Here is a 16,527-nt window from a genome sequence, read left to right as displayed (position 1 = left end):
ATTTGCTCAGAAGAATTTATCAGGGACGAGCTGAACTACATTAAAGAAGTATTTATTGGACTCAAGTACCCGCCAGGTCTTTTATGTCAGCTAGAGAAGAGGGCCGTCAAAATACGAGCTAGAGCTTCAAACGCCACAAGGAATAGCAAGAGGAGGTATCTCTCAGTCCCAGCATCAAAAGAAGTAGAAGCTGTGGACAATTTTGTAAGGGAAACTATCAATATTTCATCCCCAGCGGGCCTGACCATTAAAAACCTTGTGCAAACGAAGAAGAAAGGTTCTACTAATGAGGATAGTGTCGTTTACAAAATTCCTTGTGGTGCATGTGATAAATGTTACGTCGGTGAAACATACAGGGGCATTAAAACCAGGCAAAAGGAGCATAAGAGTGACCTTAGGTACCACCGTCTGTCCAACGCCCTTGTGCAACACGTAGATGAGGCGGGACATCTCCCCAACTGGGATGATATGTCTGTGTTGTGTAGGGGTTTGACAAAGAAGCATAGGCAGGCTGTAGAAGCAGCTTATATTCACATCTTTGACAATCTAAATGGTAATGCAGGAAAAGTGAAACTGAGCAGATTTACGGCCGAACTTATTTTGCACGATCTAAAAACTAGAAGTGCGAAGTGAGAAGCGACGGGTGTGAAGCATTGCTATTTGAATTTTAATCTGTGCCGCAAACTATTTTGACAACTTTGATGTTTAGGCGAATTATTTACATTCTATTTTGTCTTTATGGCTTGAAAAAGATGTATATCGAAACACATGTGTAGCCAACTTAAAGTAATATAACCAAAAACGTTCCCATTGTTTTCCACTTATAATTCAATTTGTCTATCTATATCAATTACCTCATATATGCTTATCTCCATATTTTTAATGTTGGTCGGGGGGTCGGGACCCATTATTGATGATGTACCCACGATATATACTATCTCCGCTGAACGTATGACTCATGTTTTCGACATGACTATCTTGTTCTGCACTTCAAGATAAATCTTTTATGTCTCTGTAAGTTTTGCATAGATGCGTTTTTAAAGAGTAGCTGGGAAGTGCGTGTGTGATTTCTGCATGTTCGTACCAATTCGAATTTTCTGTTCCATGCAAGTTTGTGACGAAAGTGATCTAAATAATACATAACGGTTGATAAAGGCGCAAAGCCGAAAGCTCCCGAAACTGTATTTTGTCTTTTTGAAATTTTATATCTTTTGGCTAATATGAGAGTAAGGTTAATATCTCTTATTATACTCATAATGTCTCTCAAAACTGTGCTAAAAACCATTCAAGAAATGTCAATTAGTCGAAATGTAACTTTGCCGAAATGTAAATTTGCCGAAACGTCATTTTGCCGAAATGTCAATTTGCCGCAATGTCAATTGGCCGAAATGTAAATTTGCCGAAATGTCAATCTGCCGAATTGGCAGTTTGCCGAAGTGTCGATTAGTTGAAATGTAAATTTGCCGAAATGTCAATTTACCGAAATGTTGATTAGTTGAAGAAATGTCAATCAGCAAACCTAGGTTAGGTTAGGTTAGAGTAGGTGGTATTTATTTACTTAAGGACCGATTACCAATTTACTTTTGGTGCAATTCCCAACTAAGCAGCAAATCACATGATATCCTTTCACCTCCTGATATCACAACTAGGTAATAGGCAATTATTCAGAGCACAAACAAGTTTAAAAGCACCAATACATTATGGAAAATAACATCAAATTGCTCGTGGCGAAGCACTGCAGTGCCGAAGGCCCCAAGGTAATAAGGCCCCAAGGCCTTACAAGAGATTACTACAGGCAATGGTAAGTCAAATATTTTTAGGTTAACCCGCACCCTGCGGGGGGGGGGGTGTTTGAACCCCCCCCCCTGTGGTTTTTCGCGGATATCTCAAAAAACGGCGGCGCGGAGCACCGCCGTTTATGGCACACCTTATCATACATCAGTTCTACACATGTTGTGAAAATTTCAGACCAAGGTCATTCAAGGTCAGGTCACCAGATCACTTGAAGTGACCTCACCTCATAAAAAGTTTCAATGTCTGCCACAGCCACACCGAGTGACCGATCGCTTTGAATCTTTCAGCGATTCCTAAGAGCAATAGTATGTATCAAATGTATATCTCGGAATCTTGATATCGGTGACCTAAGGTCAGGTCAATTTTGCGACCTCCCCATTATGAGTCAATGGGAGACAATTGAAAGGCGTCTCTTTTGGACAAAAGCCATTATAAGCACTACCAAACACTAAATTACAAGTAACTTAGACACACTGAGCATGAAAATGCTCAGTTGTGTGTTGTCCGCGCGAAGCTCAGTTGGCAGAGCTCCCGGTGATCAGAGCCCGAGTTTGAGACGCTCCGGCGCTCGATATCCTGACGGCAATGGTCTGCGGTAGGCGGAGCAGCCGCAGCCAGTTGAAGCCAGTTTGAGTGGTACGGACATTGTCCGGCTCTGAGGGGCACGCTTGACCTTTGATATCTAAATGCTCCCGACATCCGGAATCGCCCCATTTTGGACTGTAGGGTCAGCTCCGGGCCTGCGCACCAAGCTCTGCTCAGCTCGGGCTCCGGCTGCGCCAGCCGTCCATTCAATACATTCGATTTAATTTTAATGCGTCATCATAGTAAATAACACGTTGATACTTTTAATACGCCATATTAAAAAATGAAGCATATTTAACAGGGAAAGGATTTAGCTTGCAAACATTGCAAGTACCCACCCACTGGTTAAAAGTTCTGTGGTCCGTATAATAGCATATATCTTCCGCGTCTCTGCAAAAGCGTTTTACCGCACCCAGCGTCTTCTTTAACGTCGTCGCGTCAGCGCATCTGTTCTGTATCGAGAAATGGGACCATATGTGACCATAGGGGTCTGAGGTTGGCCGCTTCACGTCATTTCTTAGCAAGTGGTTGGTGAAATGAAATATTGATGGATGAAAACAAAGAATGACTGCATTTGGACTCCTGACACTACCGGAGTAGTTCGTTAACCCGCGCCCCACGGGGGGGGGGGGGGGGTTGCTATTCCCCCTTCCCGTTTTTCTGCAATAACTTCTAAACCGCTTGACGTATCGCCACCAAACTTTCAGTACCTTCGGCTTCATCAATTTGACACTTTGTGTCAAAATTTGAGCTTCGTATCTTTCATAGGTCGGCCGGAAATGACGTCAGAGTGACGTCATATTCGGCCGATTTCGACGCAAAACATTGAACCACGGGAATCGCTCCCAAGAGCTCAGTTTTTGAGTTAGATCCAATTTCTTTGTATGTGAGGACTCAGTATGAACTGCGCTATCAAACTAGCATCTCGGATTGTCAAAATTTTGAAAATTTTGAAAATTATATATAAAAATTCAAAATTTTATTTTTATCTTTTTTTCAGAAAGTTTTTGACTTTTCGAAAAAAAAACGGAGTATGTATTATAGAACACATGCTTATGACCTACTCTAGCAAGTTTTAGCCAGATATCTTCAAAAATGGCCAAGTTATACGCATTATAGCAAAAATTTCACAATTTTAGATTTTTCAAATCAATTTTTCAGTATGAATTTGACATCGTACATCAATATAAATGGGACCATCATGTTCCTGAGCTCAAACGGCATCCGATAGACATGTTTTTTTGTTGAAAAATTTCAACTTTAAAATTTGATCTTTTTTGACATGAAAGTGACCTGACCTCAGCTATATTCAGATGAAAATGGCCTGAAATGACACAGGCGACACCGAATTCGAAATCTATGACCTAAATGGACCGAAAAACATGTGTCACGTGACCGACTTATGATATAATAATTCCGTGAACTGTGATAACCTGACCCTGACCTGAAAACCAAAGTACAAGTTTGCTACCCTCAGGATATCTAAAGCATCTGTTCACGAGTGTGTAAACCAAAAATCAGCCTGATCTGACTTGTAAGACGGCAGCCAGAGCCCAAAAAGTGAACAAGCCAAATATCGATAACTTTTACTTTGACCTGAACTGTGACGTCATCGGTGACCTCGAGGTCAATGAAATTAGGTTTCGCTCAACAGTTTTTTCGGGGCTATCAGACGCCGTTTGAATTTGGACGATCGGCCCAGTAGTTTCGGAGTTAGGAGGAAGGGGGGGCTATGAAGAGCCCCCCCCCCCACCCCCAGTAGGGAGCGTTATACACAGACCCCAGTAGTGGGGCACAGGTTTAAGCTCTAGCTAGGTTAAGGATTGAGAATGATATTGGACCAAGTAACCTGCACGAGGGTCGAGACCCCGGTCGTTCGCGTTATCATCATTCCAGTCGACTGTGCTCTCCAGTCTCGAGTCATGTGGATACGCGCTCATACACAAGGCTTGTTCATACGCGGAAATAGGTTCACAGGCATTTCAGAACGATTTTTCTGTCACCGTTTGAGCGGAAAATTTATCAAGCTGTCAAGCTTGACCCTTTTGAGTTTACGAGGGGGTATCGAAAAGTTCTGATCATCACATAGAAGATATAGACCGATTTTGATGATTTTTGGTTGGTATTATATTTGGTTCTTAAGAACAATGTTCCCGCAAAGAAAATCCTGAGAAGTGGTTTTATCTTATGTAGGAGAGACTTAGAAGTAACAAAGATGAGTATTGGGCCCATTGAGGACCGAACCGTCATCCAACTAATGCATTTGAAACGGTATCACACTGAGAAAATACATCAAGAACGCGCAATTAGTTTATGGCGAGGAAAGCCCATCTCATGCACTTACCGAAAATGAAGAAATAATTTTCAACTTGGTTGCATGGCCCTTGCAGGGGAGTCAAGAAGTGAGTGACTACCAGTGACTGACAAGGTGGTGACTGTGAAGGAAGTGGAGGACCTCATCCTTACAGATCGTCGTGTGACCTTTCAGATGATTGTGCAACAGAAAGGTCTCAATGCTGGCAGCGCCTGAAAATATTATCAGCGAAGAACTACAGACGATAAAGGAGTCAGCCCGCTTAGAAGTTCGTGTGTCTACTTTGTTCAAGAGAAAAACGCGTCTTGGCCTTTCGAACTGAAAACTAGGCCTTTTTTAGGAAATTGAAGACACCTTCGATCATGTGATGACTTGTGACGAATGCTGGATCTATGTGTATGATCCTGAGATAAAAAGATGATCAAGAAGTTTAAGCACGGCACATCTGTCCTTCTTAAAAGGCGAAGATGCAGAAGCCGATATGGAAGGTCAATGCTATCAGTGATCTGGATCTGGCGTAGGATAGTCATTACCGACTGTCTTGATGATGGTCGGATAATGATAAGCAAGCACTACTGCACACTTTTGAAGACGTTGTGAGATGGCCTCAAGCAGAAGCGCCGCAAAAAATCCCAAGAAGATGTGTTATCCGCACTGACAGCGCCCCCGGCCTGTCGTCCTGAGCTGCGATTGAAGAAACAACATGATGTGGACATTAAATCCTACCGCATCTAAGAAATTCACCTGCCCGGGTATTAACTGACTCTTGATTGTTACGGGAGATGAAGAATCCACAGTATGGCCGGTGACTTAATGACAGAAATGACGTCATTGATCAGGTGGAGCAGTGATTTACGGGACAGTGCGAGGGTCCTACAATGACCGCCTGAGGCAGCTCAAGAAACGATGCAATAAGTTTGCGGTCGTGTGTGGTGACTTGTAAAGGAGTAATGAACATCATGTAAAAAAATCAAATTTCTATCTCATCTAATTCATGGTGATGATCAGAACTTTTCAATACCCCCTCGTATACCTCAGTGAATTTCGTAGAGCACAGCAACAAAGTAACGCACTACCATTTTCGAAATTCACGGAATTAACGTAAGTCGGTCTCCTGACGATTTGCCATCTCCTGTCCATAGTGCGTCAGTACTTGAAGAACCAAACCAACCAGCCAACAAACGAAGCACACGTATTGTGAATGTGATGTAAATGTGAAACTGTTCGAGTTTGGAATGCCCCGAGGCCTTATCTGCGCCTAACTAGTTGCCGCTGCCGACCAAGTTAGGAGTGCATCTGACAGTGCAATCTCTGGTACGACTTCTTGGAACTAAACTCCTCTAATAATGAACCCAAAGCTGGGAGCGACGAACTTCTGAAGGACCGACCACTTCCAGGAACGCACAGCTACGCATTGGCAGGGAGCTGGTGCGGGGGCGGGACGCTCCAATCACGCACGCAAGCGCGCTTCATTTGTACTCCAATGAACAGCTAGCTTTGAAGATGCCTTCGGAGACAATGCATCACGTGTGGCTGACAGGAGGGCGCTCAAAGCCGCGCGGTACGCACGTCTCCAAATGTCACCAAAGGTCAACACTAAAAATGGGTCGTGTGAGCAGAGGCAATTATTTCAATGGAATACTAATCGTGGCAGTGGAGAAGTAAAAGAAATAGGGAAGAACCGGAAGGTATGGGCCCCCGGGAGGTATGAGCCAACGCAAAATTGGAGAAATGATGCGTATTTTACACATTTGATCGCGTAAACTGGTAGCAGCCATTTCGTTATACAATCCAAGTGATTTCCAACATCTTCCTTAGCCCCTTTTGGCAATGAGCGGTGATAAAGCGTTTTTGCCATCTTCGAGTAAAATACGGTACCTACAGGGTGTTTCACTAAAAGTGTCAAAAAGTAAATGCCTACACTGAGAAAAAAATTGACTCCATATGGGTCAAAACTCTTGAAAATGCTCCCCTGAAAACTCCTGAAAACCATCGATAACACCCTTTCCAGCAGAGTTATTGAGTGTGTTCTAGGGTAACTTTGAGCCTTCCTCATTTTGCGAAAGAGTTTTCAAGAGTTCTTAATGGATGACGAAATGACTCCATGTGTGACACCCCATAACTCTGTGACGCAGCTCTCCATTACTCCCGAAAAACTTTTCCCGAACGTTCCGACAGGAGTAAAAGGGGAGTTACGAAGGGGTTTTAGCATACGTCGCGAGGCTGCCGGTGGCCGCCATCTTTTGCGCGTATAAATAGTATACAGCACGTTGTGCGGGGCGGCGGGCGAGGTGTTAGTGAAGAGCGTGTTGCCTTCGACGGACCTGACCTATACAGTGACGGATAATTGGACCTTTCTTTGGATTTAAAGGTAAGCTTAGCTGTATTTCTCATCATGCTTTTATAGTGCAAAGTGTTATGATGCTGTGATGAGAACATATGGTAACCCCATGTTCTTGATGAGCTGGAATGGTCTCAGTAAGGGTAATTGATTTGTTTCGTTCCTGAGTGAGATAAAGATCGGAAACAGCATGCTCTGAGTTTCTAGGTATTGGCAAATATCATACATTATTTCCCTCGAATAAATTGGAAAGTAAGGATTACACAAGCTTTACACGTCATGGATCCTTTGTTATTACTTATTGTCCGATCGTTTTAATATCCATGTCAATGACAATTATCAAATTTGAAGGGCTTTCAAAGCAGAGCCAGAAAATTAAACTATCTTGGCATAAAAGCCTTGATAATCCTAGCCCCTAAAACTTGCCCTTTAGACTTTCACTGAAACTTAACTTTATCAAAATTGTAGTGCATAAAAAGTATTCTAACTTTGCAATCTCTTGTTTTCATTATTTTGACATTATGTGCCGAAATGCAGTATCAGTGCCAACACGTCAGGTTGCGTGTGTCTCGTCTCGTCCATCTTGTCTCATCTGCCTACCTCTCAGTCTCCTCCCTGATTTCTTCCTTCCATCTTTCCTCGCTTCCTTCCTCACTCCCTCCTTCCCCTCCCCTCTCTCTCCCTTTCTTTCTCCCTCTCTTCCTCCCTCCCCTCCTCCCTCCCTCCCTCCCTCCCTCCCTCCCTTCCTTCCTTCCTTCCTTCCTTCCTTCCTTCCTTCCTTCCTTCCTTCCTTCCTTCCTTCCTTCCTTCCTTCCTTCCTTCCTTCCTTCCTTCCTTCCTTCCTTCCTTCCCTCCCTCCCTCCCTCCCTCCCTCCCTCCCTCCCTCCCTCCCTCCCTCCTTCCTTCCTTCCTTCCTTCCTTCCTTCCTTCCTTCCTTCCTTCCTTCCTTCCTTCCTTCCCTCCCTCCCTCCCTCCCTCCCTCCTTCCTTCCTTCCTTCCTTCCTTCCTTCCTTCCTTCCTTCCTTCCTTCCTTCCTTCCTCCCTTCCTTCCTTCCTTCATCCCGCCCCTCCTTCCCTCCCTCCCTCCTTCATTATTTCCCTCCTTCTCTTTTTTCTTTCTAACCCATTTCCTCCCCTCCCACGCAATGTTAAGTGTACGTATAATTTCATGGTTATTAACATTTTGCAGGGGATGAGCTGGAGAGCCTGCAGTGCATCCCGCAAGACACGTCGGAAGCCAACGGAGGCCCGCAAAATATCCATCCCACCATCGTGAAAGGAGAGCCGGACGAAGAAGACGCAGTATTCGCCGAGGCCCAGGAGGTGGTAGCGGCACCACCAGACCAAGCATTCCTGCTGTGGTAGGCCGCCTTTTGGATTCTTAACATCAAAACTCGCGACCGTGAAGCATATGAAGTGAGATCCCCGGAGAGCGTGCCGCGGCGGGATGTCGGAAGCGTTTGTCAATTTTTTAAGCCTCCCACCGCCCCGGACTATGAATACACATTTCTTGAAATATATTTTTTATATGTGCTTCGGTACACGAGCTTTGGGTGGTTACGCTATTCGTCCAATATTTATTTTCGGGGGGGGGGGGCTGAAGTGAAGTGATGGGAAGTTTGGGTGAGTTTGATGGGGACTAACTTGAGGTATACCATGAAGCTGTAAACGGAGTTTTGGGGAATAATGGAATGGAGTAATCGGGAGTAATTTTGAGGCAGTAAGAGAGTCATTGAGAGTAATGGAAGGGAGTTGCAGGGAGTATGTTGTTTGTTTTGATAGGGTAAAGGAGAGAAATGAAGAGTTTTCTAAAACGGTAGGGAGAGTTACAGAGAGTTTCTCGAGGGAAGTTTTGGGGTGTAATGGAGAGTTTTGGAGGGGGTGTAATGAGGAGTACCACCTTGGAGTTTTGGGGTGTCGTTTTGGTGAACTCCCCCTGGGGGTGTCATGCAGAGTCAGGATTTTTCTCAGTGATATTAAAGTTATATTATATATGCAAATCACGTGGTTGCGCACGTGGCTTGGTTGCAAATTTTTGGACATTTATGCTTTGTCCATTTAAGATATATTTTACACTCATATGGAGCGAGGGCAGGAGGCCAAAGTTACTAGTCGTTTTTTTCCTTATGCAGAACAAGAACAGGTTATTTACACCGCAACAGGAGGGGTGAATTACACTTACCTTTGGTGCCATCAGAAACATTGAAACCGTATGCCGACTTTTCAGGAAACGTTTTATTCTCTCACCTCGCTACGTTCCAGATTATAAAAGGTTCAAACGGCTTCTTGAGAGGTTTAAAAGGGTTCCTTCGATGCCGTTCGCAGTCCAAAAAAGACGGGGTCCCCCACCTCTCGGCGGAAACCGTTGAAAAGGTCAGGGTCTTTTTGAGGGTCTTTGAAGATAATAAGAAGCTAATTTCAACATCAGAAATAGCCAAGGCCTTACAAGTTATCAAAAACATCCACTATAATGGCTGTAACCACCAGGAACTGGCTGGATTAGAAGTTCCTGCACCGAAAAATCAGCTGCCTCGCCGCCCGCCTCTGGCCAGCGCAAAGCCCCGATCTGTCACCGTTTTACTTCTGGTTTTGGTCAGTAGCTCTCGCAGAGCTGAGGAAGACTCAAGTCGCATCACTTCGGGAGCTGAAGAGCACCATTCAAGGCTTTGCCGACAGTCTGGACGCTGAAGATGAAAACGGGCTGTGAGGCACCTCCGGACACGTGCCGAAACGGTGCATCAAAAGAAGGGGCGGATATGTGGAATAGGTTTGAGTGACGGTGCTATCGTTTTTATATATTCAAATGTCCAACAATTGCGGATGAAATGGTATGCAAATTTTCGTAGAAAACATTGTTATTATGTGCATTATGACCTTTTACTTTTTGACACTTTTAGTGAAACACCCTGTACATACAGAAAATTCGTAATTAATGTGAGCCAGTCTCGTTTTATCATGTCAGACCATCGTCAGCATAAAGTTAAAAGCATTTAAATTAAGACTGGGTAGACAATTTGAAGTTGTCTTGCAAGATTATGAGCTGAGAATATGCTACGCGTATTCTGGCGTCCTAACCGGGAGGTTCGGGCCACCCACCCCCGGTGACCCTAAATCAATAAAAAGATGCTTTTGTTAACCCTCGCCCTGGCAGGGGGGGGGGGTCGATGCGACCCTCCCTAAGGTTTTTCGAAGATAGCGTAACGCCAAATTTGGCACAGCTTATGCGGCAACCTTTTTACACATGACCTGAAAATTTCAGGTCCAGGTGACCTTGGGTCAGATCACCAGGTCAGAAAAACCGGTACAAGGTCATGGTCAAATTTCAATTTTCTTTATGCACCCGTCCAACTCACAGTCTTGGACTGATGACCTGCAAACTTACAGGGTGTGCTAAGTTCAACGAGTTGTATAACATATAGTTAGTTTTTTTGTGTCACTGACCTGAGGTCAGCTAGAGTTCATTACGTCGTAATTACGGAGCGAGCGAAGCGAGCGTAGTCTTTCCTTAGATTAACGGAAATTTCTGAGTATGAGCGGCCGGCCGGCCGGCCGTGGTCACGCTTTTGCGAGGCTTATATCTCAGCAACCACTTGACCGATTTACACGCGGTAATTTTTGTAGGGTAGCTCCATTCCTTCTACCAAGTATTGGACTATTCCCGATGCATGTGGGTGACCCCTTATGCACGTGCCACGTGCAAAACGAAGAGGTGTCCGTTTTGTAATTGTTGCAATATCTCGGTAACTACTTGGCCGATTGCGCTGAAAGTTGGCATGTAGGTAGGCACCCACTAGGCACTGCATATACACGTGCCAGAGTTGGGGTGCTGCTGCACGTGCGCACGTGCAGGGGTCGTTTCCAGATCTCGGGAACGGCTGGACCGATTGCGCTCAAATTTGGTACACGGTTAGGGACCGGTTAGTAGGGTGCCGTGCACAAGTCAGTTGGGACCCATTTTGCACGTGCGCACGTGCAGGGTGCCGCTTCCAGATCTCGAGAACGGCTGGGCCGATTGTGCCCAAATTTGGCACATCGCTAGAGACCAGTTAGTAGGGTGCCGTGCACAAGTCAGATGGAGGTACCCCCTCGCAATTTCGCACGTGCAAGGCCCACCCTCTCGCTCGCTCCGTTAGTCGCCCCAAAAGGCGTTATACTGGTTTTAAGCCTATGGGAAAATGTTCAATTCGGAAAATACTGGAGATATCCGATTCGTTCTATCCCTTTTGTGCTTTGAAACCTCAGTACATAAGTGATTATGTCACTTGGTGTTTCTTTGTTTGGTGTACTTGGCCATGGGTCAGGTCAAATGAGGTCAATTAAGGTCAAATGACGTTTGTGCCAATAACTCGTCACAAAATAAAGATTTTCAAAATTCAAACGGCGTTCGATAGCCCCGGCCGGGAACTACCTTGTGAGTTGTGACCAAGTTTCATTGACCTAGGTCAAACCGATGACGTCACAGGTCAGGTCAAAGGTCGGATTTTCACCGTTCACAGGCATTTCAAGAAATGTGTTGCAAAATCGAGTAAATTGGTAAGTTATTGAAAACCATCGATGGTACATTGTTCGTCAAACACACACTTTGCTATCCGAGGTCACTGATACCAGGTCAGGTCACAGAGGTCAGGTCACTAGGGGTCACAATATGAAAGTGTCGTGTGATAATGTTTTATGGTCCAATTTACATGACAAATGCGATTATGTGGGTCAGGCAGCCTTTGGGGCCAGCTTAGGTCACGTTTTGGTGAAGGTCAGGTCAAGGCAGGTCAAATTAGGTCAAATTAGGTCAAATTAGGTCAAATTTCAAAGTTCATATTTTTACATAAATTGGGTATCGATTCGATGCAGCTCGTCACGGGGAGTCTAATGGTGGTCTTTGTTTTGCCCTAAGTGGTCTATAATTGTCAAAAATTGAGTTTGAAAATTTGACGTCATCATTTTTGAACAGGTTTTTTTCCGCTATAACTTGGCCAAAAACGAGACATCGATCTGAAATTTGGTATGTAGATAGAAGACGGTTGGAACTATCACATATATTCCGTTTTTTTTCGAAACACAAAACACTTTTTGGATTTTTTTGGCTAATATATCCAAAAAAAAATGTTTTTTTGATTTTTGGGGGTCAAAATTTCAAAAATCCGAGATAGCAGTTTTGTAGCCCTGTCAATTCTACACCTTTTATGGCGTGATTATTTTTTTTTGTATATTCAAAGCTGTAGGCCTGACAGCTCTTCTCGCTAAGGTCTTTTTCGGTCGAAAATGACAGAACATGACGTCATTATGACATCATTTGTGGCCAACCTATCATAGCCTCTGGAAAATGTTTTGGTCACAATGTGTAAAATTGAAGCCCGGAGGGGTCCTGATAGTTTGATGGAGATATCTCTAGCCGTTTAGGAGATATCGACGGAAAAGGACAGGGGGGGTGCGTTTCGCCCCCCCCTACGGGGCGCGGGTTAAGTGCGTTTCACTGTGAGTATCGATATAACTCCATGATAATGTGTCCAGATAATTACACATTAAAAAAGTAAAAAAGAGGTTAGTTACATGCTTCGACCTAAACTACTATTCATACCAGCGCACTTCAAACGGTAGCTTAGCGTAACTACCAAGTACATTAAAGACGAGAACCTCACGAGCTAGTCATACTGTCGCAAAGCGTCGTGACTTTGATTCACAGATTGTCGATTGTTAACATTACCCCAGAGTCTCTCGGGGCTCGCCCGTCCCCGTGTTATCTCCAGTCGCCTGTCTCCCAGTCCGACAGACAGACAGAGGACACGGAGGTGTATGTGCCAGGGTTGTATGATCACCTGACATCCAGTCTGAATGTGCGACGGGGGCTGCCGTCGCAGTGACGTCCAACTGAGGCAGTTATTGTTGGTTTTATCCACACCACGGTGTAATGATGGAGTGGGGCCCATCGCACATCAAAACCGAAATGGTGGGAGTGTAATACGCAGGCGCTAGTTCTGCGGTTACGCGGACGGTGGCGGCAGACTTTGGCGAGCTCTACCTGCACTTTTACACGCTGGGTTGGACGATTCGAGTTTTATGGTGCCGGGACTTCGAATGAGATCATCGTTTCCACTAGATTGATACTCGTTGTCAGTGTAATCCTATCTGCAATAGTCACAGTCGATACCTACGCGAAAGTGGTACTTAGTGGTGACACTTGTCACTACCACGCATAGCGACATTTATAGCTTGCACACTAGCAGGTCCAGGAAAGAGGCATTGGACGCTGCGGGCGAGCATATTCCCTAAAATGGACACTCAATATCCCAATAGTTCTCGGAGTTCACTTCAACATGCGCCACTGGGTAATTTATATCCAACTCTTTATGATACAAGATGCTAAGGCTTCAAGCGACAAAGACTACATTCATCGATTTTGGACGCTGCGGGAGGGCCCAAACGCCTCAAAACCCCGCCAAATTGATCCGCCTGTGCATCAGCAATGCTGGAGTAGCCAACCAACCAGCTAGGAACCCAGTGACGACAATGAATGGATAAACAGTAAGTTGTGGACGTATGTAATAGGTGTCACTACTCAACTACACAACCGTGAACTTTTTTATAAGCTTTAAATGCCCAAGCAAGAATACTATAAGCACCCCAAAGAAACCAGTCAGGCGATTCCGTAGAAGCGTTAGCACGCCGGAAAACAGAAAATCAGAAACACCTACCAACTGCCATAGCCGCGCACAACTGGCAGAATCTCCGAGCCCTGCCGCGAGTCGAGGAGACGCTGTCAGTGCGAGACCACAGTCGCCATTCAGGCAATATTGAGTTCAGAGCGGCACCCACGCAGTAACCGGTAAACGATATTATAACAATAAGAAAATACTTTCCCACCTACACATACGGTATAAGAACAGAGAGTGAAGACGTATAAAGCGGAATAATGGAAATGAGATAATGCTAAAACAAAGCGGATTACTAGTCCATATGTCCACCATGCTTTCATTGTTTACCGACGCCTGCAGCTACCTGTTAGCCGGTAGCCGGCATGGCTGGGGCATGACTGCGCATGTGAAGTAGTGGAGTTTCATCCCTATACAAAGAGTCCGGTTCAGTATTGAACGGAGACCGACGAACGCAGCCGAGTCTCAGACACGGAATAGCCATGGTTCTGAGGACTGCCTGGCTCGGCCTCCGAGGAGAACATCCAGCTGTCAAGGCCCGTAGCCGTGCACAGGCTGAAGCATCCGACCCTTCCCATCCATCAGCGGGGTGGGATGGAAGGTGAGGGCCGGCGAAGGATCTATCAACTTCCAAACGGATGGCCTTAGACGAAGAAAGGCAGCAAACGCAAACTCTCGGTGATCAATACCTTGGGTGACGAAAACAACTTCAAAGTGCGCAAGTTTCAACAATGTTGACCTTCGAGCCCAGGCAGAAGAAAACTCTAACAGACTGAGCGCATAGCCTTCTCACAGTTGGAAAGTTGCAGTGCTCTTCTTACAGGTAGTATCAGCCTTCCCAAAAATTATTACAGGTATTAACCCGGTACCGCCTGGGCTATTTCCGTACCCACGACAGCCTGGGGGGGGGGGTCGGATCCGACCCCCCCCCCTGTTATCTCGAGAACCAATGGTCGCATCGAGCCCCGCGAGGCGGCGTTCGAAAGGTCTCTACGAGACCTTCCCAAAGCACTCTTAAGATTTTAAGATTGAGGTCAACTTTCGGGTCAAGGTCAGGTCAAAGGTAAAATTCTGGGGTTTTGCATGATTAGGCTTACGGACAGCGGAATCGATAGCTGCTGCTCGAAACTCACCAAAAATGACCTCAAAGACCTAGTGAAGGTACCAAGTGCGTATAGGGGTCATACTAAGTACGGGTCAAGGTCAGGTCAGGTCACGAAAGGTCACGGTTTTCACTTTCTACTACATGGGCGTGCGACACATGTTTTATGGCTTATTTTTCACGCCGAATCCGATGGTAATGGTTATATGTGACCCCAATTCACTGTGCTGGTGATAAGTGTGCATTGAAAGCATAAAGAATCGTTTATACCATACATAACTTAACGAGGGCTAAAAAAGGTCAATTTTTCAACTTTTTATTTTTGACATAAAAATGCACTTTTCTGGACGAGCTTTTTCACTTTTGTCCCAGGAATCTAGCGGTGCCATTTGTTTTCACATGCGATGTTCAGAAGTGCCTCTAATTCACGAAAATGCTTATGACGTCACCATGCCCTATGCATGTTGGAGCTATCTTTTTACAATTTGGGGGTCAAAAATCAGAATAGAAAGTTGAAATTTGGGACATCTAATGTCCTAATAGAGCTCTATAGCATATATTCCGTTTTTTTTTTTGGAAATTCTAAAAATTTTGGATTTTATTAGCTGTTTAAAAAAATATAGTTTTTTAATTTTTAGGGGTGAAAACGCATTTTATGGAAAATCAGAGACAGCCATTTTAAAGAACTCGTTGAGCTGCGTCTATTCATGTCCTTAATTTGCAATTTGTTTTAAACCCTGATTTTTGGTGATTTTTTAAACATTAACCACTTTTTGACTAAAAACGCCATGTAATTACATCACTAAAATCGATATATCTCCAAAAATTTTGGATTTGTTTTTCTTAAAAATTGCACAGGAGACGTCAAATTGATGGGGGAAAAGGTATGCCAAGTTTCAAGTTGATAGCGTAAGCGGTTCATGAGTTATTCAAGAAAAACGGAGGGGGGGTCGGATCCGATCCCCCCCCCCCAGGCGGTCGCGGGTTAAGTGTAACGTATGGGAGAAAGTGGCTCAGGCCCCGATCCGATGCCATCCGTCCCCCAAAAATGGTCAAAAGCAACTTCGGTAAATGTAATCCATCTCAATCGTTGTTTTGACGTCATTCGGCACGCTAATAGCCAAATTAAGCCAGCTTCAAATTTCGACAGGAAGGTTCCATAGGGGCACCCGGCACATAAAACGCGTCAGAATGGGACAAACATTGTGCACCCCCCCCCCCAAAAAAAACCATCGGTATCACGCTTGGGACCGCAGCTTAGGTTTTCTATTTTTTAGCAACGAGTTCTCGTGTTTCATTCCGACGCATCTGAATAGCATTCGTGACACTAATTTCGATACTCTGACGATGCTCACCTGGCCACCAAAAGTCCTCGCAACGCAAATGTCTGGGATGTGGATTTCACATGAATCAGTGCTTGATGTGGCATGACAAGGCGACACTGGGCGCCCAAACACATCTTTGGGTACAAAATAGCGGCACAACCTGGGATAACTCACACGTAGTAGCCAACCAAAGCGATCCAAACGATCGGAAGTTCATGCAATGGTTAGCCAACATTGACACTTGCTGGGTCAGTGTCACTTGACAGCCGATATCTCAAAATAATAGGTATTTTACCATTACACACTTACACACTTTTAATTTATCCGGTTCAAAGAAAACTACTCAATATAACAATATAATTGATACATCTCCTTCAGTAGTTATATTACGTATTGGTATTTCTACGTCTGGAAATATA

The 16,527-nt window shown here is 44.8% G+C and overlaps 1 protein-coding gene across 7 annotated transcripts in view; it reads right to left on the bottom strand.

Moving 5' to 3' along the window:
* Window positions 1-16,527, bottom strand: part of LOC122379256 (set1/Ash2 histone methyltransferase complex subunit ASH2-like) — a 47,658-nt gene that overhangs the window by 17,602 nt on the left and 13,529 nt on the right. The window lies entirely within an intron of this gene.

The sequence above is a fragment of the Amphibalanus amphitrite genome, unplaced genomic scaffold, assembly GCF_019059575.1.
Source record: "Amphibalanus amphitrite isolate SeventyFive unplaced genomic scaffold, NRLGWU_Aamphi_draft 000074F_arrow, whole genome shotgun sequence".
In the NCBI taxonomy this organism is placed as follows: domain Eukaryota; kingdom Metazoa; phylum Arthropoda; class Thecostraca; order Balanomorpha; family Balanidae; genus Amphibalanus; species Amphibalanus amphitrite.
The sequence above is the reverse complement of the archived record's forward strand: the minus strand, read 5'-3'. Positions and strand labels throughout refer to the sequence as shown.